This window comes from Trichosurus vulpecula, chromosome 7 (genome assembly GCF_011100635.1).
Source record: "Trichosurus vulpecula isolate mTriVul1 chromosome 7, mTriVul1.pri, whole genome shotgun sequence".
In the NCBI taxonomy this organism is placed as follows: Eukaryota; Metazoa; Chordata; class Mammalia; order Diprotodontia; family Phalangeridae; genus Trichosurus; species Trichosurus vulpecula.
In genome coordinates, this window is record NC_050579.1 from 217,528,238 (window position 1) to 217,554,975 (window position 26,738).

A 26,738-nucleotide genomic window follows, 5' to 3' on the forward strand; every position below is an offset into this window, starting at 1 on the left:
CCAGGAGAAATGCCAGGAGCAGAACACAGAGGTCTGTACACAAAGTTCTGACCAAGGTCTTTGATACTGTCAGTCTTGAGAGCTTGTGGAAAATTTTGTCAAAATTTGCGTGCTCGAAGTTTATCAACATTGTATGGTCAGTTTCATGATGGCATGCTCGCATGGGTTCTGTATTATGGGCAACGCTCTCACGCTTTCTGTCACCAATAGAGTGAAGCAGGGCTGTGTGTTTGCTCCCATGCTTTTCAGCATGATGTTTTCAGCAATGTTGTCAGATGCCTTCAATGAGGATGAAAACAGCATTAAGGTCAACTACTGTACTGACAGTAAATTATTTAACTTGGAAAGGCTACAAGCCAAGACTAACGTGGAGGGAGAGCTGGCTTGTGATTTTTTGTTCACAGATGATTGTGCACTCAATGGAGCCTCTGAAACTGAGATGCAACCAAGTATGGGCTGATTCTCTGCTCCTTGTGTTAATTTTGGCCTAATAATTAAAGTAAGAAAATGTAGATTCTCCACCAGCCAGCACCACACCATATGTGGAACCATTAGTTACAGCAAATGAAGAAATATTGCATGTTGTGGATAAGTTTACTTATTTGGCAGTAGTATACTTTCCAGGGATGTCCACACAGATAATGAGGTTGATGTCAGAGCCAGCTCGTTGTTTGGGAGGCTCTGAAGGAAAGCGTGGGAGAGAAGAGCCATGAGACTGACTACCAAACTGAAGGTCTACAGAGCTGTTGTGCTAACCTTATTGTCGTATATCTGTGTATACTGTGTTTTATGTCTGTGTTGTACACTTGCATTTAAATTGAATTGAATCTTAGGAAGATTCTAAAGGTCCCCTGGCAAGATAAGGTGCAGGTGCTGAGGTTCTTTCTAGAATTAAACCCAAACATTCGAACTCTACTGCCACAAGTGCAACTCCCTTGGGCTGACTACATTGTTCGAATGCCAAACATATATTTGCCTAAAAGACTATTACACACCCCTCTCTCACTTAAATCCAATTCACCTGCATGTCATGGTATCACCTCCATGATGTCATGGTCCTCTTTGAGAATGAAGGACAAGCAACAACAACATTTTACGGAAAGCTCACAGAAGACCAGTGTTCACGTGGAGGTCAGAAGAAGTGATAGAAGGACACTCTCCAGGTCTTTGGAATAGATTGCATGGCATGGGAGACATGGCAAAGGACACCATGCCCACATCACCTTGACTCCAACACAGTGGTGTCATTTTGGTTCTCTTTGAGAATGAAGGACAACAGCCGCCAACCAACCTACAGCATCATAATTAAAAAACTCCCTGTCTCCCCCATCCCAGGTAAGAATAACTGCAGCTATTTTCATGATTCAGTTGTGTTCCACGTAATACTTAAGTAACATGGAATACATGGCATTATGAAAATAGCAATTGTTGTTGTCTGTCCTTTGTTCTTGAAGAGGACCATGACATCAGGAACGTGATGCCATGGCTTGCAAATTAGAGCTCAGAACTAAACAAGAAATATTATTAAAAAGAATTTGTAACAGTAATATTAAGATCTAAACAAAATAATTTTAATTTTAATATTTTTAAGGAAATAATAATTTTAAGAAAACAATCCCTGAGAGGATGAGACTGACCTGAATATCTACCCAAAGTAAATTTAAAAGTGTTTTAGTATACAAATGACAACTTACTCTTTTTTTTTTTTTTTACAGAATTGTTCACTGCATTAGCTTGTGAGTTCCTTGAGGGCAGGAACTTTCTTTTGCCTCTTTTTGTATCCCTGGTATTTAGGACAGTGCCTGATGCATAGTAGGTGCTTAATAAATATTTATTGACTGACTGATAATGCAGATTATAAATTCTCCAAGAGATTTCATTTAAGTCCCTATTTGTTAGGAATTTCATTGGCATCTCCTGCCCCCCCCCCAAAATAAGCCTAAGGAATAAATATTTTTTTTGTTTTCTTTTTTTGGCAGGGCAATAGGGTTAAGTGACTTGCCCAAGGTCACACAGCTAGTGCATGTGTCAAGTGTCTGAGGCCAGATTTGATATCAGATCCTCCTGACTCCAGCGCTGGTGCTCTATTCACTGCACCACCTAGCTGCCCCAGGAATAAATATTTGGACAAGTGTTGATATCCACCTTCCATTTGAAAACTGCAGGTTTATCATTAGTAGTTAGACTTTAATTTAAAATCTTTAACTGAGAAAACCTGTGATTGCACTTCCTCCACTGCCTGAAATCAACTCATTCATTTCATTTTGCTTGCTTTCTTTTATGGATGAATAGGGTGATTTCTTCAAGCCTGTCCTCTTTTGGACCTCTCTAACACCATTTCATTAGTAACTAACATAATAGCCACATTTAAGAGAAAGCAAATCAGAGATAATAGAATAATAGCTAATATTAATATAGTGTTTACTTTGTGCCAGGCACTGTGCTAAGTGCCTTACAATTATAATCTCATTTGATCCTCACAACAACCCTAGGAGGTAGATGCTATAGCAATTATGAAAATAGCAAAAACATTTTTCAGTGATTCTCAAAATAAAGCAGTCCATAATATTGGGATGAGGATTAATACTGAATTCTACCACCCAGGGAAGGTTATAGCCAAAGAAAGTGAATCATGTATATGAAGGATTCTTTGAAGATAATTCTAAAGAAAACGCTGTTTGTCTTAAGTTCACCACAAGGCTCCCTCTATTTAAACCCTCTGTTCTTTCATTTCCTCTAGGTCTTTATGTTTATTCACTCTCTTTTCTTTTCTAAACTGGTTTGCATTCTCATGTCTATTGTAAGTAACATGCATTGCTGCTAGGAGTGCCAAAGTAGAGACAAAGATCAGCTGACTGTCCCAAGTCTGATAAGAGAAAAAGGGAAGAGGTGGTTATAACACATGTTTTTGCAACTTGGCTGCAGCATATTGCAGACAAGATCTTTTTGCTCATCTCTCCACACTTCTTCAGCAGCTACGATGGGGATCATGACTCCCCAAATGAAGAGGACAGTGATCCAGACCTTCCTTATGCTGCTGGAGAGTTTATTGACAACTCCAATGCAGTGTATGCCAATCCATCTTATTGGTGACTTATTCAATGACTTTGGTGAAGAGAAGGTAATTAGATCAAGGTCTTTGTCCTTAAGAAATGGGAGCCTTAATTTTCCATGCCATAGAATTGCCCAGAAGTTCCAAACTACATCATAATGTAACTCTTTGCTCTGTTTTCAGGATTTCAAGGATATTGCATCTATGTCAGTGGTGTGTGGCAGAAATGTGGGTGATTCATGAATGATGGAGGGGGTGGACCAGGAAGGGATGATAAGGGAAGAGGGTGTCAGTTAAGCAACATATGAGGGGGTGAGGGACATGGACCCTTCTGTGCTGAGTTTGCTCTTGCTCTTGGGGACTGATACCCAGTAGCCACCTCAAACTAAGGGGCCTCCCAGGAGTCTTTTTGTAAATTCTGTCAGCTCCTTTTTGTCCCTGATGAGATATAATGTTTAAGTGAGTCACCTATCTCTTTTCCAGGATTATGTAATTTTTTTGTTTGTTTTTATTGCTACATTTTGTCTTGACACAGCAGATATAGCTGGTAATTCCTTGACAACAGTTTAGCAACAACACTTAATAGAGTGATTGCAACTGGTAGAGTATGTCATTTTCCAACTGCATAATTTATTCTTTGATAGAAAAAGGAAGGTTGTGTACTTTAACTTCAATAATTTTGTACCAGGCAGCTAGGTGGTACGGTGGATAGAGTAGTGGACTTGGAATCAGAAAGATTCATCTTCATGAGTTCAAATCCAGCCTCAGGCACTTACTAGCTGTGTGAACCCGAGCTAGTTATTTTGTCTCAGTTTCTCATTTGTAAAATGAGTTAGAGAAGGAAATGACAAACCACTCCAGTGTCTTTGCCAAGAAAGCCCCAAATGACTGAACAACAACAAGGATCATAGAATTAGGGCTGGGAGGGATCTTAGACTTTCCTCCCGCCCCTTTAAAAAATACAAAAACAAAAAAAATTGGTACCAATATTGTCTGCAAAAGCTCATACGAATTTTCTTAAGTTTCTCTTAATTCCTTATATGTACAATGGCTTATGGTACAATTTGTATAGAGTTGATCAAAGGTGTTCCCTTGTCAAATTAAGTTTACAATGAGGTGAGCTTTTGGGACTGGAGCTTATTGCGAGGGAAACTTTTGTCAGGAGTTTGGACCGAACGTCCCTATTGAGGGTATAGACATACCCTTTGGTGTGTCCTGGAAAATGAATTTTCCTAATGGGAACTGCATCCAAGAGGAATTTGCTGGCCCAGAGTATTGGAAGGAGGGATTCTTGTCAGAGAAACCATCTCTTTTTGCTGGCTCATAGAAGGAAACTTCACTGAGGATTTGGAGCCAAGGATCATAGAGTTAAAGCTTATAGGTACCTGACAGGACACCTAGTCTAACTTTTCTTTCTGTGGATATCTTGAGGTTTATGGGCTAGATTTCTTTCTTAAGGACCATGTGTTAACCCAAATCACTCTGACTCTCATTGATTGGCCAACAATAGGCCCCAGCCCAAGCCTCACTTGGTCATTGTTTGATGGCTTTGACTGAGTGTAAATAGCAATTGTTTCTGTTTTGGCTAGAAACCCTGAGTGTGATTTTTTTTTAAACTAGGTTAAAGAGACCATTATTTGCCTCATTTTTTGCATAACCTTAATCACTGAATGGGTGTTGTTTCAATGAAACTGAGACCTGGGAAAGACCTTAAATTAAAAAGGCCAAGATCTCCCACTGCATCCAGGGCCATCTCTAGTCATCCTGATCTATATCTTGCCACTGGACCCAGATGGCTCCAGAGGAGAGAGTGAGGCTGGCAACGTTTGCACAGCCCTCTTTCACTTAAATCCAATTCGCTTGCAGGTCATGACATCACCTTCCTGATGTCATGGTCCTCTTCGAGAATGAAGGACGAATGATAACAAGCAGGAAAGTGAGGCCACAATTTTTGTTGTTGTTTCATAATCATGTGGCATTCTTATTTCAGTAACTCATCTATTTATTTTCCCACACCAGCTATTGACTAGTCCAGAGGTTTTAATATTTTAATCATAATTAATATTAATATTTGACAATAATTGATATTAATTTTAATAACATTTTAATATTCTGTGGTTATTAGTATAACACTTGGGCTATTGAGCTATTATTTCTCACTCTTTAAACAACACTAGTCTACCTCCTTTTTTGTAGTATTAGATATCATTGATGACATCTTTTATCCTACTTCTTGCATATAAATCCTTGTCGGCAATGTGTTCCCATCTTTTTATACTTATCATATGTCTTGTGGAAAATATTATACTATTTTATATCATTTCTAATTTCAACCAGACCCAGAGCCTGAATTAATGAGTAGCTGGATGAAGATCCAGGACCTGGACTTCTTTGTTCTCTCTAAAAGTTTGCTCAGGAAATACCCTTACCTCTGTCAACAAGGCCAGATCATTAAAGGATGAGACCCTAATCCCAAGAGAGATTACCTTGCTTAATATTCTACAGGTATATACCATGTTATGGAATGTAATGAGACACAGAGACGCTGGGCTGTAGTTTCAACTGACTTTTGTCAACATCCTTTACAACTCTATTCAATTAAGGAAAATCCTCTTCTTGTATCATGGTTAAACATACATGGGGCTCATAAAAAATGAGGTAATACAGGCTTGCTAGGTCTGCTAAAATAACGTATATAAGTTTTCTCATTGCTTTGTTCAGACAGCCAGAGCCTATGCTCTGACTCCTTGTACATACAAGTAAGCTAGCTTAGCTATGCTTTAAGGGAAAATAATAAACAACATGGATTTTTCTATCACCTAGCTTTGTTGTTTCCTTCAACCAAATTTTCAGGTTTAACAGTCTATACATTGTTTTTCAGGTTCCCTACAATTTTTTGATTCTTCTGATATGATGGTCTGTGATTCATAGATACATAGAGAGTGAGATGTTGGAGCTGAGCTCTCTCTTTGAATAGAGGTTTAGAGTTCATGAGCTGAGCCATTGCCAGTTATCTTGACTTCTGTCTTGCCATAGGACTCCCAATAATTCTGGAGGAGAAAGTGAGGCTGATTATTTTGCATGGCTCTGCCTCATTTAAATCCAATTCACTTGCAAGTAAAGACATCACCCTTCTGATGTCATTGACAACAAACAACATCCCAGTTCATGGTCCCACCTTCCAATCAGAGAGGCAGGGTGTAGTGATGAGGTGGAGTACCAAGGTTGATGAGATCTTGCAGAATGATGAGGTTATTCAATAATGAGCTTTTTGGAGCATGGTGGAGAAGTCAAAGAGTAATGCAGCCAGCTAACAACTGAAACTGAATGTTGCAAAGTTACTAAGAATATACATGGCTCCAAAGAAGAGATATGAGAAGCCATCTCTCTCCACTCCTTTAGAAAGGTGTGGAACATTTCATGTATTGCCAGATTTTTTGTATGCATTGATATATTTGACTGATTTTTCCTCTTCCTCTTTTTCTTTTGCAGTTTTTTTTTTTTGTTATGTAGGGTGGTTCTTAGGTGCAGGGAGAAGAGTGATAGAGGGGGAAATTTAGGAAATGTAAATACAAATTTTCAAAAAAATATTCAAACAAGAAATGTTTGAATGTATAAAGTTTAATTTTAAATTTAAAACTAAAGCTTAAATTTATATTAAGTTTAAATTAAAAAAAAGATATGTATAGAAAATGAAAGCAAAGACAGATAACTGAGGCTGATTGCAAAAGCCTGTCATGTTGATTCTGCATTGTAAGACTATGTCAGGGGTACAAAAGCACAGAATAAGATGAGGCTAGCAAGGAAAGTTTAGGACAACAGAAATATTTATTAAGCTATTTATTTTTGGGGAAAGAATTTTTTTTTAAAAAGGTAAGCTTAATGCTTAAGGTGCATGGGGTGATAATAACTGACAACAGAGAGAAGGAAGAGGTGCTTAATTCTTATGCTTCTGTTGCCTTTGCCAAAGAGAATGATTTTTGGACTAAAAAGGACAAAATAGGAATGTTTGATGAGGAGTTGATTCTGAGTATAAATAAGAAGTTTATAAGAAAGCAATTAGCTGTCCTTAATGAATTCTGGTCAGAGGTGCTGTCTCATTGGTTACTTAAAACAACAACTGCAATAATTAGTAGATTAGATTGTTAAGCTGGGATCAGTAGTATTTGAAAAACCAGAGAATAGGAGAGATACTACAGGACTGAAGAAAGGCAAATGTCCTGATTTTCAAAAAGGGAAGTATAAACTTGAGTTAAATGGATTCAGAACTAGTTGAATGGCTGAACTCAAGGAGTACTCTTTAATAGTTTGATGTCAACTTTGTAGGAAGTCTGTAGTGGAGTGCCTATGCTTGACCTTAATGACTTAATATTAAAGACATAATGGCATACTTATAAAATTTATAGATGACGTGAATCTAGGAGGTAGAACTAATACATTGGATAACAAAATCACTATCCAGAAAGATCTACAGCATTGTGTTGAATATAATAAAAATGCAGTTCAGTACAGATAAATATAAAATCATACTTGGGTTCAAGAAATCAACTCCAAAATTACAAAAATGAGGAAGGCATGACTGGATAGCAGTTTGTCTGGCAAATGTAATGTGATACGGATACCAAAAAAGCTATTGCAATCTTGAGTTGCATTGAGAAAGATAAAGCTTCTACTTTGATCAATACAATGATCCAATACAATTCCAAAGGACCCATGATGAAAAATGATATCCATCTCCAGAGAGAGAACCAATAAACTCTGGGTGCAGATTCAAGTATACTTGCTTCACTTTATTTTGTTCTTTTTTGCGTGTGTGCGTGTGTGCTTTCTTTTGCAACGTGGCTAATATGGAAATATGATTTGCATGATTTCACATGTATAATCTATACCATATTGCTTGCCTTCTCAAGGGAGGGAAGGAGGGAGAGAATTTGGACCACAGATTTTAAAACAATGAATATTAAAACTTTTTTGATTGTAATTAGGAAATACTTAAAGAAACGAATTGTATATAAATGTATATATATTTAAAAAGACAAAGCTGTAGGAGGTGATAATCTCTCTGTATTCTGCTCTGGTTAGATCACATCTGAAGTATTGTACTTCACTTTTGCGTACCATAGTTTAAGAATCACACTGGTAATCTAGAAAGTATTCAAAAGTGGCCAAACAAGATGGTAAAAGGCCTTGAGTCCATCTCACATGCAGACTGGTTGAAGAAAGAGGCTACTTAGCTAGAAGAGAGGACTCAGTGTTGATATGCTGACTATCTTCAAATATTTGAAAGACTATCAGATGGAAATAGGATTAGTCTAGTTCAGTTTGACCTTAGAAGGCAAAACAAGTAGCAATGAGTAGAAGAACCAAATTTAAGCTTGCTGTGAAACAAAAGCCCAAACCTTCATTTTAATAATTATAGCTATCCAAAATTGGAGTGGGATATTTTGTGATATAGTGGAGGTCTTCAAGCAAAGCCTGAATATACTCGTTAGGTATGTTGGATACGATTTCTTTTTCAGGAATGTGTAGGAGCAGATGCCCCGTATGTCCCTTACAATGCTAAAATTTTATGATTCCAACCAGACCTATTTGAATACGCCACTTACTTTGAAAAATGGGAAATGGATTTAAATAAGGACATTGATACTGAGCTGTGATTTCATTACATTTTCCATTTCTTAGACAAGTTTAGATCTAAACTTATGATTTCATCAGCGTTGGGATCTGTGGATCTCACTGATAGGGTTCTTTAATGTTAGAATATCAGATAATTAAAGCAAAGGTCAAGATTAACGATTAATCACAAGAAAGAATAAAGATGAAATGAAGACATTTCACACAGTTACAACAGCTGTGCCCAAGAATACAGATTTCAATTCATCAACAATTTATAGTCCTAGAGAGTTCTGTGGGACACCATCGAGATTAAGTGACTTTCTCATCATCTCACAAGTACAGAGGAAGATCTTAAACCTAGGTTTTGCTGACTCTAAAGTGGGCCTGCCATCCACTATGCCATGCAATCTCTCATAGCAAAGAAATGTAGCTGATATAAAGTGATCATGAAATTTCAGAAACTACAATAGGCAGCATGTACTATTTCTTAAATCCAGTGAAAATGCCCAGTATGTCTTTAATGAATGACTCTAACATCAAAACTTTTGCTCATTGAAGTAGGCTGATGGGGAAGAACTTTTTGGTTATTCCTCAAATTACATTAAGAGGAAGCTTCTTGCTCTGGTCTGTGGCTTTTAATACTCTAGCTTTGGCATTTTCTGCTTCTTTCCTTCCTTTTTTTTAAAAAAATAAAAAGAAAAGAAAAATCACTATGAAAAAATCTTTCGTTAAATATTTAATGATCAGAAAATATACTGTTAAATATACTAGAGGAATTACTATTTACAAGATTTCATTGATGATTATTAACTCAATCTTAATGTATGCCCTTGCAAATGAGCATTTTTAAATATTGGCTTTTCTTCAAATGTTGCATATTTGTACCTTTATTTTCTATAGAACAAAAACATAGGGGGAAACATGTGTTCCCTAAGGGTAAAACCATGTCACTTTTGTTCTATAACATCGAAACATCTTAAAATATCCCTAGATTGTATATAGGATAAATGCATAGATTACATTTATTGTGGTGACCAAAGACCAAGGCTTAAGTTTCTTATCTCATTGTTTGACAATTGACTTTTATAACGCATCACATCTTGCCAAAGTTAGTGAGGTGTCCTTTAAAAAGATGTGACCCTGGATATCAGACACCAGGAAAACAACATAGAGTAATGACCTATGCCAAAAATAAATGTTCTTATTGATTATTAAGTAGCTGCAATGCTCAGTAAAGCTGTTCAGTGACTGATCTTGGATATCTGTAGAGCACAGACCTTGTGACTGTTTCCTTAAAGCTCATTTAAGTCCATTTGTGATTCAGCTCTCCCTCTTCTCCTTTGAGATCTCCAGTTTCCTTTAAACACAGCTTAAATACAACCTCCTACATGAGGAGCGAGAGAAAGAAGGGAACGAGTATTAATTAAACACCTACTATGTTTTAGGGACTATGCTAAGCACTTTACAATTATTGTATCATTTATTTTCTCTAACAACCTGAGAGGTAGGTGCTATTATTACCTCCATTTTACAGATGAGGAAATGGAGGCAAATAGAAGTTAAGTGACTTGCCCAGGGTCACACAGCTACTCCCTGAGGCTGAATTTGAAATCAGGTCTTCCTAACTCCAGGCCTAGCACTCTATCCATTGTGCCACCTGGCTGCCTGTATGGAACGTAACTGGTGCTTAATAAATGATTCTTGATTGAACTATTGACAGATTATAATGTAGTAATTATAGATTTATTCTGTGTTCACATTAGCTTTTCTCCTCATAGTTTTAGAAATTCAGCAATGGTAAAATGCACTTAATTGACAGATACCAACAATTTTAGTCAAGAAATCATTTTTAAAAATCAAAAGAAAGAACCAAAAGTAATGCTATCATGCTAGCAATGTGCTCCTCTCCTAGTGTGCTCCAGATCTCTACTGGATACACCTTACCGGAGGGAAAGGCTAAATTAAGTATCAACAGCGGTGTGCATATTAAAACTGAACTCACTCATAGGCCACTCCCAAATGAGGTTTTCTGTACTTGCTTTCCTGAAAGTCCCTATTTTTCACCCCTGTCTAATGATGAGTCCTCCCTGTTACTCTCCATTTCTATGTGCTTATGAATTGGGGGTCAGGGAAATACTCCAGCTCCCTCAGCATCTTCCACTAAGTCTTAGGGGTTCTGAAGAACTCCTTTCACTCCCTTCCCCCACTTGTCTTTCCATTTCATGTTTTTCTCTGAAGCAGCTGTTAGACCATGAGAATGACATTGGTGCTCCTTCCAACCTCAAGAAAGCACTGGAGATATTGTGAAGGTGGGGCATAGCTAGTAGTTGTTTCCTGATTGGGTGCAATTTTGATACAAGGTTGAAGATTCATGTTCTTGCTATGTAGTTTCTTTTTTAAAAACTAATTTTATTTATTTGTTTTTAGTTTTCAACTTTCACTTATTTTTTTTTTTTGCAGGGGGGAAGGCAGGGCAATTGGGGTTAAGTGACTTGCCCAAGGTCACACCCAAGTAAGTGTGATAAGTGTCGGAGGGCAGATTTGAACTCAGGTCCTCCTGACTCCAGGGCTGGTGCTCTACTCACTGTGCCACCTAGCTGCCCCTCAACGTTCACTTCTATAAGATTTCGAGATCTAAATTTTCTTCCCCTCCCTCTATTCCCCCCTCCCCAAGATGGCATGCAATCTGATATAGGCTATATATGTGCAATCATATTACACATATTCCCACATTAGTCATGTTGTGAAGAATTAGAACCAAAGGGAAAAACCATGAGAAAGAAGAAAAAAGAGAAGATAGTGTGCTTTCATCTGCATTCAGACTCCATAGTTCTTTCTCTGGATATGGATAGCATTTTCCATCATGAGTCTTCTGGAATTATCTTAGATCCTTGTATTGCTGAGAAGAGTTAAGTCTATCAAAGTTGGTCATCACACAGTGTTGCTGTTACTGTGTACTGTGTGCACCTGGTTCGGCTCACCTCACCTAGCATCAATCATGTAAGTCTTTCCAGGTTTTTCTGAAGTCTACCTGCTCATCATTTCTTATGGAACAATAGTATTCCATTACATTCATATACCACAACTTGTTTAGCCATTCTGCAATTGATGGACATCCCCTCAATGTTCAATTTTTGGCTACCACAAAAAGAGCTGTTATATATATATATTTGTACATGTGGGTCCTTTTCCCATTTTTATGATCATTTTGGGAGACAGACCTAGAAGTGGTATTGCTGGGTCAAAGGGTATGCACAGTTTTATAGCTCTTTGGGCATAATTCCAAATTGTTCTACAGAATGGTTGGATCAATTCACAACTTTACCAACAATGCATTAGTGTTCCAATTTTCCCACGTCTTCTCCAACATTTATCATTTTCCTGTTTTGTCATGTTAGCCAATCTGATATGTGTGATGTAGTACCTCAGAGTTGTTTTAATTTGCATTTCTCTAATCAATAGTGATTTAGAGCATTTTTTATATGACTATAGATAGATTTAATTTCTTCATCTGAAAACTGCCAGTTCATGTCCTTTGAACATTTATCAATTGGGGAATGACTTGTATTCTTATAAATTTGACTCTATTCTCTACATATATTAGAAATGAGGCCTTTATCAGAGACACTGGCTGGAAAAATTGTTTCCCAGTTTTCTGTTTCCCTTCTAATCTTGGTTGCATTGGCTTTGTTTGTGCAAAACCTTAATTTACTTTAATTAAAATTATCTACTTTGCATTTCATAAATGTTCTCTATCTCTTGTTTGGTCATAAATTCTTCTGCTACATAGTTTCTTAATCAGAAAGGTTGTGCCCTTTTGTGGGGCTATTCTTTAATGCTGAGTATAGAATACCAGCTTTCTACTATCCAGTAGCTGCAAAGGCCAGATAATTATTACTTTCTTCATTTTTTTGCCTATGGTTTTGGTAACAGAAGATGTGGTCAGTCAATCTCTCTTGTTTCTTGAAGGAATTCCTATAATGGATCTGTTTTTAGGTTATATTCTACACTAATATGAAGGTTTTCATATTTGACCAACATAGCAGTCCAAATACCCTCTGGATTTTCTATGACATAGACTCTTTGACTTCAATGATAGTGGCATGAGCCCATCTTAGATTAGTTCCAAAGCACTTCTGAGACAGACTGGATTGTGATCCAAATAAAAAATAAATGAAGAATAAATTCAGTCAGTGAATCCTGCAGAATCCACTTTCTTTAGCCTTGTTAAAACTTCAGTTAATTTTGGAAGGACATATATGCAGGGGACATTGTGAGTCACAACCTTATTAGTAATTCAACGGAAGTGAATGATGAGAAAGCTAGATAGTTTTTTGATGGGCAACCTTCACCAAAAATTCATTTGTCCCTGAAGCATTTTAATTTAAGACATCAAGACACAAAGGTATAAGTCCATAATAGTAGAATTTCACATGGTTGTGTAAGTGGTAGGTAAGATATTTTGAAAAAGGAGACACTTTCTACTCACTATGGAGTGTCTCCAATGTAGAATTTAAGCTCCTTGAGATGATGAATTATTTTATATTTTTTTGGTCTTTGTATTCCCAATGTGCCTAGCCCTTACTTAGGGCTCTGTGAATGGTTGTTGAACTGAACTCAATCTCTCTCCTGTTATACACATGAGCACATAAAGCTCTTTACGAGGTTAGCTGTAAGTGAAGTTTCCCAGTCCTAATAATATAAAATTGTGCTTGACCCTCTTTATTTTATGATAACTGTACCCCCACCTCAAATCACCTTCTGACAACAATTAGTGAAGAAGAGAGTTTAAGGGAATGATACGTGATTGTTTACAGGCTCTTAGTTAACACAGCGGAACTATCCCTCACCAGTTTGTTTGGGTTAATTTTCCATCTGCTCATATTCAGGAATTTTCACTGAAATTATAATTACCCTATCTCTATCAACAGCCACCCTTCATGACTCTTATTTTCACTTTGTCAGGAAATTAAATACTACTTATAATTCTATAAATGAGTTTAAATAAGAGTTAAATATCACAACTGACTATAATGGTAGATCATTTGAAAATCCTAATTTATAGCGATAATCAGGGTTTCTTTCTTTTGTCCAGACCTATGATTTTCAGTGCAGATTTCAACTATTCTAAATTTCTAGTTTTAGAGCAGGGGTGGGTTCTTAACCTTTTTTTTTTAAATATGCTAGATGCCCTTGGAAATCTGATAAAGCCTATGCATCCCTTCTCAGAATAAAATTTTTAAATTCCTAAAATACATAGGATTACAAAGTAATCCTATAAATATATATGTCTGTAAATATATAACTCCTACATCCTATGAATAGTATTTCAATTATGTTGAAATACAGTTTTCATTTTTTTAAAAAACAAAGTTCACAGACACTGGAGTTAAGAACTTTTGTTTTTAGAATTGGCCTCTAGGAAGACTAAGGCATTGGGAGATTAAGTGACTTGCTCAGGGTTACATAGCCAGTACATTCCAGAAGCAGGACTTGAGCTCGAGTCTCCATGACTGGTGTCTAAATAATCATACTTTATTATTAATTGCAATTCCCATAAGTTCCTTTAAAACAGCTATTTTCCCACTACAAGGTGGTTGGGACAATGACCAGATATAACTCGCTCCTAGCTCTCTAAAGGGATGAATTGTGGAAATGCAGGCACTGCTACAAAGAGAGTAGTCCATTCTCTCCCCTCCCCAGGCCAGGTCAGAGGAGTTAACCTGTTGTTCTTTAGTGCAAGTTGCAAGACCTCTTGATTCTACCTGAGTTTCAGAACTACATCTCCAACCATTTGTTGGATGTCTCTCTCCATTATGTATTTCCCATAGTTAAAAAAGTTATCTTTCCCCCTAAACTTACACTTTCTCTTAATTTCCCTATTTTTGTCAAGAGTGCTAGCATTCTTCCAGTTATTCTGGTTTGCAAGCTACTTATCTTTTCTTACGTCTTCACTCTTACTCACCCCTCATATCCAATCAGTTTCCAAGTCTTATCAATTCTATCTGCTCCACATTTTCCCCTACCATCCTGTTCTCTCTACTCACACGGCAAACACTGAAGTCCAGGTTCTCGTTGCTTATTGCTATAGCCTCCTAATTTGGCTTTCTGTACCCAGCATTTTCCCTCTCTGATCCATGGAAAGGGGGTGGCAGTATCTTACGGTTGGATCATATTATTCCTTTCAAGAACCCTCAGTGGATCCCCACTGCCACTGGAGTAAAATATAAACTCCTTTGTCTAGCATTTAAAATCCTTTACAATCTACAAGACTAATATCACATTGTTTCCCTTAATACGTTCCCTGCTACAAGGTGGCTCAGTTGATTCTCCCTATACACAGGGTTCCTTCACCTCTATTTGTGCTTTTGCAGAGGCTATCTCTCACACTGGAATAGTCTCCCCTTTTCCCTATGCCTCTTAAAACCGCTAGTTCCCTTCAAGGTTAGGTCAAGTGCCAACTCTCTTCTTTTTCTTTCTTTTTTTTTTTGGCAGGGCAATTGGGGTTAAGTGACTTTCCCAAGGTCACACAGCTAGTATATGTGTCAAGTGTCTGGGGCTGGATTTGAACTCAGGTCCTCCTGACTCCAGGGCTGGTGCTCTACTCGCTGCACCGCCTAGCTGCCCTAAGTGCCAACTCTTTGAAGAGGCCTTTCCCCATTCCCGAGCATTACAAAGTAATCCTTTAAATATCATATATGTATATATATTTCTGTAAATGTGTAACTACAAAAATGTAACTGATTTCCCTAGTTGTTCAACTGCTGTATTCCTAAATCACATTGTATTTCTGGTGCATGTGTATATATAATATACTATACATATTCATATATAAATATGCATATATATTATATATGCATATATGTATATGTTATATACATATGTGTGTGTATATATATAAATATAACAGTATAACATATAATATGTATCTCCTGTATTTATCTATAAACATGGCATACCCCTTCTCCCAGTAGAAAATAAGTACTTTGAGGGCATGATCTCACTTTTATATTGGTATCCCCAGTGCCCAGCCAGTTCTTGCACACAGGAGGCATTAAATGCTTGTTGATTGGGTAAGGGAGGGTTTCTTTCCCTTCTCTACAAGATTTTGGAGGAGCTAACCTTTGTTATCATTATTTTAAGCCCTCCCTCATCCCCTTTTCTGTAAACAGAATCAACTGTTCTGACCAAGTCACTAGAGCAACTCCTCTCCCTGACAGCCCAAGCAGTTTGCCAGAGGGGAAAAATATGGAGAGAAAAATAATCACATATTTCTTCCTGAAAATTAGGTAGGATGATGAAAGGGATATTTAAAGGGGAAATAATATGATTGCTGCTTCTGTAATAACAAAAACAAAACCAAACCAAATGAAAAGGAGATTTTTCTGGCAACTTAAATTTTAGGTAGGAAAATAAGCTTTACTATATCAGATCTGAACTTTGCTTTATTTTGTCTAATATTTGGCTTTCAACAATAGCCTATCTGAATGCGTTGGATGGAAGACAAAACTATATGTCTAGGAAGAAGGAAGAGAATGAAGCTATAATTTCACTTTTGAAAATTTAGTGAAAAAAGCAGCTGTTCAAATTAATAACATCTTCCTAAAACCTTAATGTAAGTTGCTTTCATACTGTTAGGTATCATTGGGATTGGAATTTGGTTGAGCATAAGATGCTGATTCTGTTAGGAACTTTTCTACACATGGCAACTTCCAAAATCTCCAGTGTTACACACCAAATAAGAATTCGTTCTTTGGAATACGCTGTATCTGTATTAGATGTATTGACTTTAAAACTACCAAAAAATTTGCCATAGGAGGCAACAAATGGAAATATAAGTATTTCCCCTTATACTGAACATTTGAGCTCCCTGAATATTCCTTCAAGAAAGCTTGTCAGAAGTGTATTAGCTACTTGGCGATAAATTCTTTTCAAAATGTCCCAATTATGTGTGGCACCCTTCTAGTTCTTTAGTGATGATGGCAGATGGATGGAAAAGAATCACATAGTTTTTAGACCATCTAAAAACATTAATTTAAGGGTTAACTTCATCATCAAATGTGAGATTTTTGTTTGATTACCAATGAATGGTTAATTGTACTGATCCATGTCAATCTTGATATTTTCACTATAAAGGATGCCATAAGGCAAAAGGAAATTATTGTTGAGTGGAAAGTTGGTTTTTAAGTTCTCCTTGAAGTGGAAAATAAAAGATTTATTTTAATATATGGTCAGAGGTCGTAAGGTACATCATGTCATGGCTCATTTGGTCATTTCATATTAATAGTGTTCTTGATAAGTATTTACAAGAAGACTACCATGACAAGGTATCTAGTTCATGGGACACTATCTGTTGCATAGATTGAAGAAGTAAGGAAATTCTATGAAGAATTCAATAAGATTCTTCAAATTAATTATAGTTTGACACTCAGTAATTTCAATGCAAAGGTAGTTATTGAGGCAGATGAAGAAAAGTAGGTTGGAAAATATGGTTCAGGAATAGAAAATAAGAAAGGATGATAGTCAACAAAGAAGTCTCATACTTATATGTCATGAATACTTTTTTTTAAGAAAAGACTTGGGAATTGCAGTGTAGGGCAAGCCAAATAACATCTTGAAGATAGAACTGAATTATTTTTTGTAGGCAGGAAGACACTCTTTAATGAAGGGGAATATCATAGATCTAGCAGGCTCATTTAATCCAACTCCTTTGTTGTACACGTACAGAATCTGAGGTTCAGAGAAGTTAGGTGACTTGTCAAAGATTACACAGGTAGTAAACATCAGAGGTAGGATTTGAATCAGATCCCTTACTCAAGAGCCATTGCTTTTGCCATTGTACCAAATTCTTGTTCTAACTCACATACCCTCAGAATTCCACAATAATTAAAAATCATGAGCCATGCTAGAGATTCATTCAGCATTTTATGATTTCTGGATGTGATAGCTCACTTTGATAGAGATTCACACAACTAGTACTTTCCTGGAGGTATCTAAATTCTGATTGATGAGAAGAAAAGAGATCATTCAGGAAAAGATCAGAAGTCACTGGAAGCAGAATTTCTCCTTAACACCTGGTGGAAGTCAAAGACTGATGACAACTTCCATTTAAGAACCTTTAAAGGAAGATTGCTGAGGACAGCTTCAGTTTGCTTGGGGTTCCTGCACGAATTTGCTAATTATAAATCATAAGAAACTGAGGAAGACAATATCCATGAGAGATAAGGCCTACTATAAATAAATGAATACTTAGTCAGGAGCCCTCTAATGATTAAGGCCAAGGTGAGCAGTCCAGTCAAACGGGCAGTTAGTTACTGGCGTTAATGAGAAGAGTGACTGAGAACCCAGGGTACTGGTAACAGCAACAATAGCTAGCATTTATAAGGCGCTTTATCCAGACAACAGCCTTGGGAGGTAGGTGTTATTATTTCATGTATGAAAGGCAAGGGGAAATTTTGCAATCAAGCAATGAATTGATCGATGAAAAAGCATTTATTAAGCATCTACTATGCTGTAGAAAATATAAAATCTTGTGCTTATTGTTTGTTGATTATGAGAAAGCATTTGATTTGCTGCCTAACAGCTCTTTCACAGCAAGATGTCTGCTACTCATACATCAAGGTCATTCAGGATTCCTTGGAGGCTATAACAGCATATATAACCCTCTTCAATGATCCTTTGCTATGAGAGAAATGGTTATATATAACCAGTGACTGGGGAGATCCAGCATTTCCCCTTTTTCTAAATTTCTCATTTTAAAGGTTAGTCTCTGAAGGTTGAATTAATTTTCTCCTCAATCCAGGTCAGACTCCACCCAACCTTACAAGGAATTTAATCTAAGGTGGGGAAGCCCATTGTGCTCTACACAGATTTGGGTGGGGATAAATTCTTTGATTGGGGATAAATTCTAAATTGCCCAAGACTGGGCAATTTAGAAGTAAATGACATAATCGAAGTTAATAGGTCCATCTCTCATTGTAATATTTATCCTCTCTCATTACTTGTTAACCAATCAGAGTTGATTGCCACCCTCAAGAACCCCCACTTTTCCAAGGGCATATAAGCCATGAGCCCACCTACCATGATGGTCTTTGGTCTGAGGGAGATGGCCAAATGACCATTCCTTTTACTAATAAAATGATTAATTACCCAGAAGTTATATCTCTCAAACTTTTAAAAATTACAGCTAATTAATATCAGGTGAGGCATGAAACAGGGCCATGTATACTTATCAAAGGTATTCACTATTGTGATGAAGGAGATGTAGTGCAAAGTTCAAATCAGGGAGAGATTTCTTATCGATAGTGAGATCTTTCAGATACTGTAATTTGTGGATGAAATCGTGCCAAATGCATCCAGTCCCAGTACATTGCAAAACCTCTAAGAAGAGATCTTTAATGATTCAAAGGAGTTTGGCCTGTCCATCCCCACAAGAATGGAGTGAGAATGAAGAATTACTATTGCTCAGATTTCAACGTGGGTTTGGATGGACGTGCTATAGAGCTCATCTACTAGCATACGTAGGGAGATTTGGGCCTGTTGTTGAAAAAGAAGGGAACAGGAGAGCTGGATGAAGAAGCTCTTTTACTGACCTCATGCTTACCATGAAAGCAATGGTTCATTTTTTAAATATTAAAATTTCATTGTAGTTGCTATCTGGTACCAAGTAGTGAACCTCTACTGCCTCTAAAGATTAAAGATCAGCATCACACAGAGGGCAAAGGAGAGGTGAATGATAGTTATGAGTAGGCTGTAACACATAACCAATGAGGAATTCCAAAGAACAGCAAGAGTAAAGGGTACTGTCAATGAATTTTATGTCAGGAAGGGAAGATCAGTCAATCATGGGGCAGGGGATGACAGGTGGACTGCCAGAATGCTCAAAAGGTCTTCAACATGCAGGATAGATTCTGCAGTGGGAAATTTTTGGGAGAATGTGGATGGGAGTTCCCCAGGATGGACAAGCATGGATAGTTTGACACCTGCATAATTGAAAGGAAGTTCTGAATTAGCGAGTTCCCATATCCATTGGAATATTTGTATATGTGCCAGACACTGTGTTAGGCAAAGGGGATGCAAAGACAAAAATGAAACAGCCCCCAACTTCAAAGAGTTTATATGCTAGTACGCAAAACAGGCACATCTACAAGTAAATATGATATATATATATACATAAAGTAAAAGGAAGGAAATTTGTGAGGTATGGGGGAAGGGAGACATAAACATGTGGGAAGATCAAGAAAAGCTTTATGTAGGGGCTGACTTGAACCAGACTTTCAAAGAAGTCAGAGCTTCTGATAACTTGCAGGGTGCTTAGAAATTATTTCAAGTAAAGATTATGCAAGCAAAAATGAGACTTGTCTCCCTGCTAGAGAAGGTGAAAAAGCTGGAGGAGCACATCTCTGTTCTCCAGTTCATCAGAGAGATTTGGGTAGTCCTTGGAAAATGGATGAGTACTTTGAAAACAAAGAGGGAAAATTGTTTAAAAAGACATGAGAATATCCTAAAATATGCTAGAATGAGCAGACAGAATAATGTGGCATGTAGAAGGGAAGAGGGATGACTAGCACCTAGCAGAGGAGCTAGGTGGTACAATGGATAAAGTGTTGGACTTGGAGTCAGGAATACCAGAGTTTGAACTGTGACTGAGAAACGTGCTTCCTGGGTAACGCCAAGCAAGTCACTTAATCTCTCTCAGCCACCATTTCTTCGGCTATAAAATGGAGATAATAAAAACTCTCATAGAATTATTGTAAGGATCAAATGTAACAACATATTGTAAGCTTTAAAGCACTATATAAACGCTATTATTTTTGAAGCTTTGCTGTTGTATGCTGAGGATGATGGGATCTTTCCATATGACTTCTCACTTATATGGTTTGTCTTTGGCATGAGAATGTAGGCTCTTTGAGAGCAAGGACTGTCTTTTTGCCTTTCTGTATCCCCAGCTCTAACATAGGACCTAGCACTTAATAAGCACATAATAAATGCTTGTTGACTGACTGAGCTACTTAAAGAATTTTCCTGCACTGTATTTTGAGGTAGAAAAACACCTTACCTTACGTGGCAAATATTGCTTCTACTGGAGAGTGCCTGAGAACAGGCTTTGTACCTCTAGACTACAGTTTAAAATATAGGAATAATCAACTCTTGACCAAGAAGAAAGTTTACCTACTTAGAACCAGTCAACATTTTATGTGCTATGAATCTTGCAATTATGATCAAGATGGTTTCAAACTGAGACTGGAGGAGGAAGGAGAAAACTGCCTATAATATATATCTGCCAAAGAAGATTTCAGAGGGTGGTAGGTGCATCATAAGAAATGTAAACAGCATAGAAGACTAATAATTTACTATAGGCAATATTATCCAAGAAGAGAGGCAGTAATAAAACTGGTGGCTTGAGATGACTATACAGGAAGGCACAATGTGTGGGTAATAATGTGAACTAGGGAGCTTAACACCAGGAGGAGAATTTAACCTCATAGACATAGGCCAGGGCAGGGCAAGCAGGACTCTGCTCCAGAACAGGACTTAAAGAACTACAAATTGGTCTCTCAGACGTTTAGAAGAGGGGCTATGTGTCCCTGCGCAAGGCGGGGAGGGAGAGGGGGGAGGGGGACATAGAAGAGCAAGACTTCAGACGTTATGGACTCCTTAGTGAAGGTGGTTCATCCATTCCCATTGCTTCACTGGAGGAGTCAGAGTGAAGAGTCTTCCCTTCCTACAGGCTGCCCAAACCTCCAAAACCCTCTGTGCCTCTCCCCACAGTAAAGGTTGGGAGTGGGTATGGTAGTGTAAACATTGGGTGGACCTCAATCATTTACACTCCAAAATAGTTGCCTGGGCAGGGAAAATCATGAGGTTGCCATGCCACCATCCGTTGGTCTTGAGAGAAGGTGCTCTAAGGATTGTTGCCCTGCCTGGCTGGGACCTGCCCCATATCTCCCACCATAGCTTTGTACTGTGCATGAATCCACAAATGCTGGACCTTTAAAGCAATGGCATCTTGTAGTGCCTAAGTTCTTTTGGGCCAAATAGTCGGGGCATATCTTATCACCAATAGGGGCTCTGCCTCCATAAACTCCCACCTTGTAAGGTTCTGAATCCTTTCTTCCTGCTTCAGGGCCTCAACATGATCAGGAAAGAGAGACAGATGGATGCCTGGGGCCATGTATGGACACAAAGAAGACTGTAAGCATATCCTCAAATGATGTGCTGCCCTTTGTCACCCCATTTCTCATCAATTCAGTCAAATAGTCAGCAAGGATTACAAGTGCTTCCTCTATGCTGGGCACTATACTAAACATATAGGATACAAAGAAAGGTAAAGGAGTACACCTTCTAATGGGGGAGATAACATTTAAGAAACTAGGTATATACAAGATATGCAGAGAGAGATGGAAGCTAATTTGAGAGGAGGAAGGCATCAGAAGTTGGGAAGATGGGAAAAGGCCTTCTACAGAAGGTGGAATTTGAGCTGTCTTGAAGGAAGCTGTGGAAGCTAAGAGGTGGAGGGAAAGAGAGAAGACATTCATTACAGTTATGAGGATTAGTCTTTGGAGTCACTGAGAAGGAGGAAGGCTAATGTAACTGGATTGTATAGTGTGGGGAAGAGAGTAAAACATATGAAGGCAGAAAAGGTAGAAAGGGGCCAGCTTATGAGGAACTTTAAATGCCAAACAGAGGATTTCATATTTGATCTGGGAAGTTATAGGGAGCCTAAGTAGAAGATGGATTAGAGCTGGGGGAAGACTTGTAGCAGAGAAACCAATTAGTAGGCTCTTGGAATGGCTTGGTGATATGGTGACCTGGAGTCAGGAAGATGTGAGTGTAAATCTAGTCTCTGACGTTTACTCCCTGTGTGGACAAGTCATTTTACCACTATCTGCCTCAATTTTCTCAATGAGAATAATAAAGGCACCTTCCTCCCAGTGTTGTAGTGAGCATAAAATGAAATAATATGCACAAAGTACTTTGCAAAATCCTTAACATGCTTGTATGACTATGGCCAAGTTACTTAACTTCTCTGAGTTTCAGTTTCTTCATCTGTAAAAAAGGGATGACAATACCTATAGTACTTACCTTATAAGATTGTTATGAAGTCGAAATGAGGTAATATACCTGAAGCATTTTTGTTAACTTCGAAATGCTTTATGTCAGCTATTAAGTAACCACAAGAAAATGGGAGCTCTCAAGAATGAAATTCAGAAGATACAAACACAAAGGATTTGATAAGGGAGAAAAGGGAAGGCTATCAAAAGAGTCTGATTTGAATGCGTAGGGAATTTATTGGCCAAAAATATTGAAAGAGAAATATATATGAGATAGAAAGAGACCACTTGGTTTAGTAGATTCATTAATTAATCACAGTTCTGCTTTTGACTTTCCACACTTCAAATGCCATTCCTCAGCAGCTGCCTCACCTTGGAACTTCCCTCAGCACCTGGGGCCTCTTCTCCCTGGAACTTGCATCTGTCTTTGTAGCCTTCTCTCCCTGGAACATCCCTCTGGCATGCTAGCCCTTCTCTCCCACCGGTGAATTCCTCCTGGGGCCTTCATTTTAGGGAGGTGCTCAGGCTGGCTAATCTTCATTCCCCTTCTTGCCCTGCTTCTGACTCTCAAGACTTCACCTTCGTACCGCCATGGAGGTACCTTCCTCCCAAGCCCCTAGAATTTCAGCTCCCTTTCATGGGTTGTCTTCCACAATTACTGTTTATTTTTGCTTGCTTTTGCGCTTTTAATTATTTTATTATTATTTTTATTTGCTCTTATGGGTTTAGCATAATGCTTGCTCCGTGGTAAATGCTTAATAAATGCTTCTTGCCATGTTGCCTCCGTAGAGAGCTGGCTGAGATTCATTTAATTATACATACTGCAAGAAGAATTCCTAAATTTAATCATTTCTCTTAAAAACCTTTTGGGGTGAGTAAATGCAAATTCTTATAGATACAGACATGCATTGGTTTAGGAATAGTGGAAGTTTAAAGCCTGAAAGTACCCAAGAGACTAAACCGTAAGTCAGAGGAAGAAGCCTCCTACTTACCAGGTGGTTCTGCTAATTTAACCAGGTATATTTACTGAGTGTTATCACCCACCTCTAATTGCTCCATAAAACACCTCATTGACCACAAAATATCCATTTCTGCTAGACTAGCTAAATTTGAGGGAGTTACCCATTTGTTGAAGATTAGCTTCAGGGTTTGTTGAAGGTTAATTACTCACACTCAAGCCTGCATAGGGAAAGTACAAAAGGCAAGGGAGGGCAAGTTAGAGCCAAGACAAGTTTCGGAGGCATTCTCCACATCCCTTTCCTTTCTCCATGCATCTAAATACTGTCTGCCTAGCTTCTGCATGGAAAGGTTGCTAGACATCTGTTTATTTTGTAGTTAGTATGAAGAGGGTGCCTTCTGATATGTCTACTTTGGGTTTCTTAAATACTCCATTGTAATGGTTAATACCAGTATTACTTGCAGAACTTTCTAATTGCATTTTCCAGCTGTCACTTACCATTTGCACAGGTGCTGTGAAGCCTTCTCTGTTTAGGGAATCATTATGTTTCTTTCCTACACAGGAAACTGAACAGACATTGGTGATGCTATATTCAGTCCTGAATGAATTTGATTGGGAAGCGAATTAAATAGTATATCAGAGAGCTGTTTTTTTTTTAAACTAGATAATATAGAGGGGAGAAGATGGGACAAGATAAGCTTTGAGCCAATCAACTGTAAAATTCTATGTTTCTGTTATGCTGAACCATTTCTTTATGGTGAAGACCTGTTAAATATTTTTAAGACTATTTTCAATGCTTTTTGTTGATCTGTCTCTCTTAAAATGAACTTTCTAGAGAGGCTGTGTAGTAAAATAGAACGAATCAATGAAAAAGCATTTATTGGGTGTTTAGTATATACCGGGGATTGTGCTAATATACAAATAGAAAAGAGAGGACAACGCCTGTCTTCAAGGATCTTACATTCCAAGTGTATATGGTCTAACATAGAGGAGAGAGGTGCCTAAGGAAGGTTGTTTTGGTCTGGGGCATCATAGCTGGGGTGGGAGGTGCTCTGTCTAGAGCAGTCCACTGGCAAATTCTTTCTAAAAGCAACAGTAGCCCTGACCTGATGATTATTATTCCCCAAGCAAGAGGTAGAAGTGGCATCATGACAGGGAGCTGGCTAGGAGGAAGTATAGTCAAAAGATTGGGGGTAGGCTAGATATAGGGGGCAAGAATTTGCAGCAGCAGCAGTGGCATGGCACTGAGTCTGAAATAAGCTTTGGAAGTTAATCGCCATTCCATCACTTATTAAATAATACTAATAACAGCTAACATTTATATAGCACTTACTATGTTCCAGGTGCTGTGCTAAGCGCTTTACGACTACCATCGCAGTTGGTCCTCACAACGACCCTGGGAGGTAAGTGCTATCATTATCCCCATTTTACAGGTGAGAGAACTGAGGCAGACAGAAGTTAAGTGACTTAGCCAGGGTAATGCAGTTCATAAGTGTCTGAGGCTGGATTTGAACTCAGGTCTGACTGACTCCAGGTCTGGCACTCTATCGCACCACCTATTATAAAATCTCTCTAAACTTCATTTTCTTCATCTGCAAAATAGGGATCATGATACTTGCATATTTGACTCTGCTATTGTGAGGAAAGTACGTAGTCACTTTGTAAAAGACTATATGATTATACGCTATTGTGAGAAGTAGAATGTTGTAGTGGATAAAGTGCTAGATCGCGAGTTAAGAAGACCTAGATTCAAATCTTGCCTCAAACCATTTAGTTGGATGGCTATTTTTCTCAAACTCAGTTACTTCTGTAAAACAGAGATCATAATACCTGTAGTACCTTTCTCATAGAACTGTGGTAAGCCTCAAATGAAAGAGTGGTTAGGAAAAACAGTATACAAAGTACTTTGCAAATTTTGGATAACTATATAAATACCAGCTATTTTCGTGCAGCGGAACTCTTTGACACTGCAGAGTACCTCCAAACCTGAAGGTTTACTTTGGGCCACGCATATAGAATAATGATAGGAATTTTGGATTAAGTGTTGAGGTGGGTGGAGGTTAACGTACTATGTGATCCTACCTAAGAGGTCTTTATTTTTTGCCTTTTCTTCTCTTTTATTTGCATGGGAGACCAAAGAAGGACCTGGTAGTTTCTAGGTTTAAGTTAGTTGTCTGGGACTGCAATTCGGTCCTGGACAAAGTGAGTTGAAGAGATCGATTAAATGACTTCAGACTTTCTTTAGCTGGGTGACTATTCTGTATTACAATTGAGCTTGGCCCTTAGAGGTAAGAACTCTTTCTGGAAGGAAAATTCCAAGCTCTGGGAACTGACGACCCATTTGAATGGGGAAAAAGCAGCCCAGGACTTTTGCCTGATGCTTGAGTGCGTGAAAGTCCTACCCCTTTCAAAAACAGAAAAAAATTGGACTCCAAACTCTCAACTGAAAAAGAAATTTTAAGGCCCACTCCTCTTATGGGAAAGGGACAGAATCTTAGCTGATGAATTCAGTTAAATTTAGATGCTGGAAGCAGAGAAATGTACCTCAACCCGATCTCCAGTAGAAAAAGGCTTAGAAGTGACCACAAGATGAATGGCTAACTGACTACAGAATAGTTTATCGCTTGAATTGATTTTCTAGAGGCAATATTCACTACAATATCCACAACTTAATAAAAATGTTCCTTAATATCTATTTATACAAAAACATACTTAAAAGATCTATAATTTTTTCAGCGTGGGGGAATTTCCATTGTGGGAATGCCCTCCACTGATGTCAATGTCAGCCTATTTATTATTTACTAAATACTAGGGGTTTGCATGAGGCAACACAAAGGTTTGGACTTGCCCAGAGTTACAAAGCTAACAAGTGTCACAGATGGTATTTTGAACTCAGCTCTTAACTTAAACCTAAGACCCAAACCCTTGCTACCATAACAGGCTATTTCTTATATAAGAATTACAAAATGCAGTAATTATGCAACCAACTACATGTGCTAGGACATTCACAAACACAGACCACAGGCCCCCTCTAAAGAACTATTTTTGTACTAGTGCC

At 38.0% G+C, this 26,738-nt stretch overlaps 1 pseudogene; it reads right to left on the reverse strand.

Moving 5' to 3' along the window:
- Positions 1-2,201: 2,201 nt before the first annotated feature.
- LOC118857814 overlaps positions 2,202-26,738 on the reverse strand; it is a 44,904-nt pseudogene continuing 20,367 nt past the window's right edge.